The 9,159-nt window shown below is 37.7% G+C and overlaps 1 long non-coding RNA gene across 1 annotated transcript; it reads left to right on the top strand.

The window, feature by feature from the left end:
- Positions 1–6,386, top strand: LOC127561366 (uncharacterized). The gene is made up of 2 exons (XR_007953486.1): positions 1–139; positions 1,338–6,386. It is a non-coding gene; the product is annotated as an uncharacterized LOC127561366 (long non-coding RNA).
- Positions 6,387–9,159: the final 2,773 nt, after the last annotated feature.

Below are 9,159 nucleotides of genomic sequence, written 5' to 3'. Positions count from 1 at the left end.
TGGGAGTCAAATAGAAATACGCTATCATTTGCCTAACAGATATAGAGGCAACACTAACCATGCTGTTCATCGAATCATGGGCTGGAGAGATCATACTGTCACACACACATTTGGTCATATAGCTTACAATAATCAGCAGGTAAGTTGGGGGCCGGGGAAAGGGAATGAAAGAATGTCCAAGAGTTTTTATATGACCTTAGAAGATGATATCTATCCCAAAAAACAAGTCCTCCCCCAATTTTTTACCTGAGGCAATTGGGGTTAAGTGACTTGCTCAGAGTCACACAGCTAGGAAGTGTTAAGTTTCTGAGGCTAGGTTTCAACGCAGATCCTCCTGACTCAGGGCTAGTGCTCTATCTACTGGGCCATCTGGCTGTCCCCAAGTCCTCCCTCTTTCTGTTCTCTGCTCATCCAAATCTTACTCAACATTCATAACACAGCTCAGTTTGTAGCTCTTCCACCCTTTTCCTAATGATTCTGATCCATATGAATCACACCCTTACCTAATTTTTCTGTCAATTTCTATGGTGACATAATACCACCATAGAATGATGGACGAAGCATTGAAGTGAGAACTGAAAGAAATGGATTCTAGATGTTGATTAAATCACTCAAATAAACCTCCGTTTCCACACCTGTAAGAGAAATAGTTCCTTCTCTATCTCACAGAATTGCTCAGAAAAATCAAACAAGATTATAAGCATGAAAGTAGTATGAATGAATGAATATTTTAGTTATGGGTCTATGGGTTGTATTTTAACTGTAATTCAATTCAATTCAATTTAATTCAAGTACACATCCTGTTTTAAGCCCTAGGGAGAACTATAAAAATGAAATAACACACAAGTCCTGATCTTACCCTCTATTAAGTGGCTTCAAAATTCCACTAGTACAAGCAAAATAGGAAAGATGCAAAGGAGAATAGCAACAATAGGCTCTGGGGCTGGAATCGGGTAAATATGACTTCAAATCCAATTTCAGACACATACATCCTCCCTTGCTGTGTGATTCTGGGTGCATAACTTAATATATTTGCCTCACTTCCTCATCTGTAAGATAAGGACATACTGGAGAAAAAGGTGGCAAGCCACTCTATTATCTTTGCCAAGAAAACTCCATAAACTCTTCACTTAGTACCTTGGATATACCCAGTATTCATTCATTCATTCATTCAAATTCTTCCAGTATGGCTTCACCTGCCTCCCTACCTAGCCTTGGTGTCCTATAGCCTACTATGATAATGTATCACTAGCCATTCCTAAGTGGGGTCAGCCAGATCCTGAAGGGTCTTGGAAAGTGAAGATCTGTATCTCAAAATGTCCATTTTCTCTTCACAGCAAGGGGCAAGTACGCCATTCCTTAGTCCAGACTGAATCTCAAACCTCTTTATTCCTTTGAATCGCCAAACGTTGGAGCCATTAGGAGATGGGAAGATGCTTTCTTAAAACCATGGACCTGGTGGAAGCCACAAGAATAAAATCATTGAGTGCTCCCATGCCTTTTATAACTTGATCGATGGGTCACTTCTTATTGAAATGAAGAATACACCAATATGGACATCGAGCCAGTTCTCTGGGAGAGTTTCCTGATGGAAAGAAATAGTGACATGGTTTAGCAAATCCTCTAATTCATTTCAACAGACACCTGTACTGCCAGACAGAGGCCTTCTGGTGGATAAGAAGATGAGGATAGGCCTATAGAAAGCCAGTGGTGGTTTATTGACTTGGCAGTCCCAGAATCAGAAGACCTTCTAGGTTCTACTAGTAAGTTGCATGATCCTGAGGAAGTCTTTCTCTTCTCTGAGTCTCAGTTTCGCCATCTGTCATTTGGGAAGAAGAATACTTGTATTAATACTTCACAGGGTTGTTGTGAAGAAAACAACTTGCAAACCTTAAAGATGCAATGCAAACTCTTATTACTATTACTCAAGGAACTCAGGGTCCAGTGGGGAAGATAAGACACTCACTACATTTTATAGTATGATATGATAATTGCCATGGTAGAGTTGCAAAGGTCTATGGGCATCTGATATAGTGGAGAGGGGACAATGAAGGTGTGAGGGAAGGAGGGAGGGAAGGAAGAAGAAAAAAATGGGTAAAGAAAGGATGAGAGAGAGAGGTGGAGGGAAGTAGGGAAGGAGAGAGAAAGAAAGATTCCAACATCATCACTAACTTTGTGTCTATGAACAAAGGAGGCTTATTCAGTCTCCTTATCCGTAAAATGATTATGGGAGAGTTGGGTCCCTTCCAGCTCTAAATCTATCATCCTATGATATTATGTAATTGAAAGAAGATTTATTATAAATTACTCCTTTTTGGAAGTAATAGGAAAATTAAGAAGAGGAGAGGATTTGAAGAAAAAACACATTTTAGAAATAATGAATTTGAGATGTCACTGGAACGCTCAGTTGGAAAAAAAAATTAAGCCTCGATCTGGGAGCCATCTCACTAGAGATATTAATGGAATCCATGGGAGATTTTGAGCTCAATAAATAAAATAGCATCAAGTAAGAAAGAAGAACCCAAAGCAGAGACTTTAGGGACACTAAATTTCGAGGGTGTAACATGAGTGAAGAATGAACACAGGAGACTGAGAAGGAACAATCAGAAAGAGAATGTAAGAGCAGAGTCACAAGGAAGAGAAGGTAATCAACAGTGTGTAATGCTACAGAGATCAAGAAGAAGGTTGAGGATTGAGAAAAAGACCATTAGATTTGGCCATTAAGAGAACACTAGTATCTCTGGAAAGAGCAATTTCAGATATTTGATGAGGCCAAATTACAGAGGATTCAGAAGAGAATGAGAGGAAAGGGAGTAGAAACACTGCTTTTAGATGGCTTTCTCAAGTAGTTTACCTGAGATAGGGAAGAAAAATCTCGGATAACTCTTAGAGATGATAGGATCAGGCAAGGGTTTCATAAAGACAGAAGACATGAGTATGTTAATAAGCAATAGGGAAGGAAGCAGGAGAAAGGGAGAAACTGATAAGAAAGAGTAGGGAATGGAATCAAGTGAACTTCTAGAAAGACTGATGTAGGCAAGGAGAAGGGTCACTATCAGAGACCAGTGTGAATGAGAACATAAAGGGATGAGATGTCTGAATGATAGGATGTGAGTAGGAAGGAAAAAGTAGGATTCTTCTTGCAATTGATTGATTTTTGTGTATGTGTGTGAAGGATGAAGTAAAAGTCCTCAGTTGAGAGAATGGAGGAAGAGAGATGCTATAGGAACTTTAGAAGAGGGGAGTAGAGTAGCAAATATGGAGGAAGAGAAGGCTGATGTGAAGTCAACATTAGGGGACCAATTTTTAATGGATTCAAAAAGGAGTTTTGTGATTTCTTCTAGTTCTGTCCGACAGCACATGAATAATAGGAGTGAAGAAAGTGGTGAGAATAATATTAAGAGTAATCTAGCTAAAAGGGAATCAGGAAAAGTCTGTTATATATCAAGCTGAACTCTAAAGGAATTTAAGAGACAGTGGTGAAGAGGGAGCATATCCTAGGAATGGTTTGGTAGCTCCTGCAAAGACATGGCGATGTATATCAGTTTGGTTGTAACGTAAAGTCTGTGAAAGAGAGTAGTGTGTAATAAGACTGGAAAGATTGGAGCCATATTGAAAAGGGTTTTATATATTATTTTTACTTTTTGTTTTTTGTTTCTTGTGCTTTTTCCCTTTTAGTCTGATTTTTCTTTCACAACATGACTAAAATGGAAATATGTGTAAAATGATTGTATGTATAAAACCTATATGAGATTGTTTGATATGTTGGGGAGTGGGGAAGGTTAGGGAAGGAAGGGGAAAATTTGGAACTCAAAATATTACAAAAATGACTATATTTACTTGTAATTGGAGAAAATAAAGTACTATTTAATGGGAAATTGACTTTACATGCCAAAGAGAGGAGTTTATTTTTTCATCCTAGAGATCATTAACCTCCACGGGAGTTTCTTTGGTGAAAGAGTAAAATGCTCATACCTGTGCTTTATTAATATCAATTTGACAGGAAAATGATAGAAGAGAATGTGGACTAAGAGAGACTAATTAGGAGACTTTCAAAATAATCTGGGCCTAGGTGGTGATGGTCTAAACTAAGTTGGTGGTAGTGTGTTTTGTGAATACCTTTGATTGTCAGGTTAGTTCTTTCTACAAGAAAAGCCTTGAATGGAGCTAAGTTGTATCATGGACAGAATGCTAGACTTGGATTCAGGAACACCTGAATTCAATCCTGCTTCAGATAATTACTAGCTCTATGACCCTGGACATATCACTTTACATCTTTTCACCTCAGTTTCCTTTCTGTAAAATGAGGAAAATTAAGTAGCACCTATTTCATACGTTTCTAGTAGGATCAAGTATGATCCAGATGTAAAGCATTTTGCCAATCTTCAAAGGCAGCTGGGTGTGGATATAGGACTTGGAGTTTGAAGACCTGAATTAAATCTAGTTCTAGTCACTTAGCAGCTGTGTGACCTTAGCTGAATCACTTAGCTTCAGTTTTCTCAACTGTAAAATAGACCTACCTCATAGGGTTGTAATAAAGATCAAATGAGATAATAATTGTAAAACAATTAGCATGGTACCTGAAATATAGTAAATGCTTAATAAATGCTTGTTTTCATTCTTCAAGAAATAAATGAATAAAAAAATAGATCATCAACTATTCTGCAATTTAAAGTCTTGGAGAGTTGCTTAGAGTACTGGGAAAGGGTCAGTGACAACATAAGTCAGTGGTTAGTGACTCAGAGATCAGCTCTCTACCTACTGTTACCCCCTATTGTTGCCATGTTATAATGTCACGGAAAGAGCAGGTGACCAGGAGAATTGAGTTCTAATCTTAAATCTTCTGTAAATTTGATGTAGGGGGAGAGAGGAATAGAAATTCCTTAGAAATTCACTTACCAATTACATTCTATGTGACATTGGCCAAGTCATAAATCCCAGTTTCTTCATGTATAAAATAGAAATTCTAAAATCCTGGGGTTTAAAATAGGGAGGACTATCAAGGTCAATTATAATAATACGCTTTCTACTAATTTCATCTCTAAGGGATATTGTGAGAATCCCGTGAGGGATGAGTGGTTGGGAGGGAACTCTTGCAAATTTGACTGTCACCTTGACTGGGGTATATCTGATTGGACAGCATGAGACATGTGGAAGAGAAAAGGCAAATGTCATCTGGGGAATTCAAAGGATTTTCAGGTTTTAAGTCTGGTTCTATTGAACATCTCCATCACAGGAAGCATGGGTAACCCCAAATTGGTCAAGAGTTTTAGTTTGATGACCAGCAGAATGATTTCAGAGAGGCTTGGAGAGACCATGAACTGATGCTAAGTGAAATGAGCAGAACCAAGATGGCAACAACAAGACTATACAATGATCAGTTCTGATGGATGTGACTCTCTTCAACAATGAGATGATTCAAACAAGTACTACTTGTTCAGTGACGAAGAGAGCCATTTACACCCAGAGAGAGAACTGTGGGAACAGAGTGTGGAACACAACATAGCATTCTCACTCTCTCTGTTGTTATTTGCTTGCATTTTGTTTTCTTTCTGTTTTTCTTTTTCTTCTTTTTTGATCTGATTTTGCTTGTGCAGCAAGATAACTGTATAAATATGTATATATATTGGATTTAACATATATTTTAACATATTTAACATGTATTGGACCTACCTGCCAGTTAGGGGAAAGGTGGAGGAAAGGAGGGGTAAATTTGGAACAGAAGGCTTTGCAAGGTTCAATGTTGAAAAATTTATTCATGCATATTTTTTTTGTAAATAAAAAGCTTTAATAATAAAAAAAAGTTTTAGTTTTGAGTTGGCAGAAGACCCTTAAAGCTGTCATGTGGGGAGGGGTAAGGTGAAGAAGGTGGTTAGGGAGTGAAACAAAGGGCAGTTGCCTCAGTTCACCCAGGTGAAAGGATCTCCAGAGGTACAAATTATATTACAATTTACATCACAATCTGATTTTTCTTGTGCAGCAAGATAATTGTATACATATGTATGTCTACTTTGGATTTAACATATATTTTTATCATGTTTAACATATATTGGATTATATGCCTTTTAGGGGAGGAGGTAAGGAAAAAGGGAGGAAAAATTAGAACACAAGATTTTTCAAGGGTCAATGTTGAAAAAATTATTCTTGCATATGTTTTGCAAATTTAAAAAGAACAACAAAAAAAGAACTTAGAACTCAAAAAATTTAAAAATAAATGTAAAAAAACTCCAAATTACATCACAAATAATTACTACATTTAACAGGGAAGGAGAATTGGGAAGGGAGAATCAGAATTTGTCTTGCCTAACACCCTACCTATTCTTATTCTTTTCTGTACAACACCACTGTACTTTATAGAGTGAATAAAAACAGTCTACTTATGCAAAGATCTGGACTGGCTTATTTTTTGGAGAGGGGAAGAGGAAGAGGATGGAGGGCACAAGGTCAGCATCTTGGACAGTGCATGAGGATGGGCTTATTTTTTATTCCTAACTAATGAATTCCGGTTGCAAGGGAGTGCAAGCAGGTGGCATGAGTCTTCCTTCATTACTGAATCTTGACTTTTGTCCTGCCACTGAATTTCAATGACTCAGAAAGAGAGAGGCTGATGACTTTGCGCAACTCTGGCTCATTTAATTCTAATTTATGAGCAAGTCAAGACATTATCTGTGATATCATTGGTCCTCTTTAAAATTTAAGGACTATTAACAATAATAATCATCTCACCACCACATTAGAGAATCCAGAGCTCTCTTGTTCTAACTTTCTTCAAACACACACACACACACACACTTTATTAACATTTGCATTTAGAAAAGATCTGGTAGAATGAAGCAAGGAAGGTAGGAAGGAAGGAAAGGAAAAAGAAAGAGGGGAAGAGAGAAAGGAAAGCGGGAAAGGAGGGAAGAAAAAAGAAAGGAGGAAGGAAGGAAGGAAGGAAAGAGAGGGGAGAAAGGAAGAAAGAAGGAAGGGAGGAGAGAGGAAAAGAAGAAGAAAAAAGAAAGAAAAAACATTCAATAAGCACTTACTATGTGTCAAGCACTGTGCTAAGCAATGGGAACAAAAATATAAGACAGTCCTTGCCCTCAAAGAGCTTATACTCTAATGGGAAACAGCACACGTAAGCAAACTGAATGGGGGATGGCAGTGAAAACTGCAGTACCTATTTTTGAAGTCTGAAAGTCAAGAGCCGACCAGGAGAGGAGTGCAGCCTGGATTGGTCCCTCCACAGAATGGAAGCCTCAGGAAGAATTCACCAACAGGAGAAAGGAGTGGGCCTTGGCTGGCAGCAAAGACCTCTGAGAAAAGTACACAGCAAGGACACTGGATGGGGAGTGGTGGAATAGGGAATTAAGGTTTTGGTCTCATGAGGCAAGAGCAGGACAGAGGTATTGAAAAGGAGATGATAAATCACCAAAGACAAATTTTACCAATTTGATATCCTGATTTAGAGCTGCCCTGATGATTGACCAAACAGGTAACAACCTTTTCAAAGTATGAGAAGCTTCCTTAATCATGCATTCTAGGGCTGTGTTCCATAATCTGCTGACTCTGGTGACTGTTTCTCAGTCATCACCTTAAACATTATTCACACAAGGGCAATGAAAGTTGTTGTCCTTTGCTGCTTTATACTTTGAACAATGGTACACTGGGCTTCTTCCTGCTAATTATTACTCTTCTTTCTAGGACTAGACTTACACAAAGACCAAGGCAGTAGTTATTGCTAGTATTGGATACCAGTGTCAATACTTAAACCAACATCTCTCCTACTAAAACTTGTTCGAGATTTCCACCATTACCATCACCCTTTAACAGAGGTCTGAGGTGATGTTGATTATACCTGGCATAATGGGAAAAAATAATTTGAAATCAATTGACCCAATTTCAAATCAATCCCAACTTTGTGACTGATATCCATGAGAATTTGGGCAATTCATAGCTGTTTCCTAGGTCTTAGTTTCCTCATCTGTAAAATGAGATGATTGCATTAGATGCAATAATTAGTTGCAAAGAGATCTTTTCCATCTTCGACATTCTATGATTCTGTGTTAATTTGATGAGATGAGGAAGATGCTGAGTATGGAGCCCTGTTCCTTAGAAGGTAAGCCTAAGTAATAGACCTGCAGCTAGGGTTGGAACAGGGAATCGTGAGTCTCTCCTGGCTGGATCTCAATGAATGGAGCTAAAGAAAAACCCATAATATACTTTGTCTTCCCCATTCTATCTCCTATTTCTCAGTCCATATCACTCTTATGAGGACATTTGTTCCCTCACTATCTCTCTCTTGACTTCTACTAATGAAGATTGTTAACCTGATAACTTAAGGTAGCCAAGTAAGACCATGGATAAAAATATTGGCCCTAAAGTTAGGAAGACTCATTTTCTGGAGTTCAACTCTATCCTCAGGCATTTACCAGCTGTGTGACCTTAGATAAGTCACTTAATTCTGTTTGCCTCAGTTTTCTCATCTTTAAAATAAGCTAGAGAAAGAAATGGCAAACCACTCCAGTATTTTTGCTAAGAAAATCCCAAATGGGGTCACAAAGAATTAGACATGACTGAACAATGACTAAGCAATAGCAAAGACCTGTTGACTCAATTGACCATTTGATTGAAAATCAAGTTGAAGGAATTAAAAAAAAGTTTGTACGTAAGTAGTTGAGCTAATATGATAAAAATGAAAATATTATCTAAATTAATTTATTTAGTGATATTCAAAACTAATAAAGCAATATTTTATACAGCTAAAAAATAATAAGGAAATCCATGTAGGGAAGCAAAAAGGTCAAGAATTTCAAGGGAAAATAATGGAAAAAAGTGGGAGGAAAGAGTTAGATCTTGAACTATGCTACAAAGTAGAAATCATAAAATGATTTGATACACAACATACAGAAACTTTTATGGTCAGTTAATCAATAAATGTTTATTAAGTATCTATTATGTGCCAGACATTGTTCTAAGCACTGAGGATACAAATATGAAAAAAGACAATCCCTGCCCTCAAGGAGCTTATAATCTAATGGAGGAAGATTACACATAAAGGAAGCTGAAAAAGATAAGGTTGGGGTAAAAGTCTGGGAAGTGTGGGACCATATGTGAGAAAGAATCAACCATCTGGCTTGGGATTCTCCTTAAGTGGAGGTTTTGGGAATAGAAGGA

Source organism: Antechinus flavipes, chromosome 4 (assembly GCF_016432865.1).
Source record: "Antechinus flavipes isolate AdamAnt ecotype Samford, QLD, Australia chromosome 4, AdamAnt_v2, whole genome shotgun sequence".
Lineage (NCBI taxonomy): Eukaryota > Metazoa > Chordata > Mammalia > Dasyuromorphia > Dasyuridae > Antechinus > Antechinus flavipes.
Note: the sequence above shows the minus strand (reverse complement) of the source record. Positions and strands in the feature narration are given on the sequence as shown.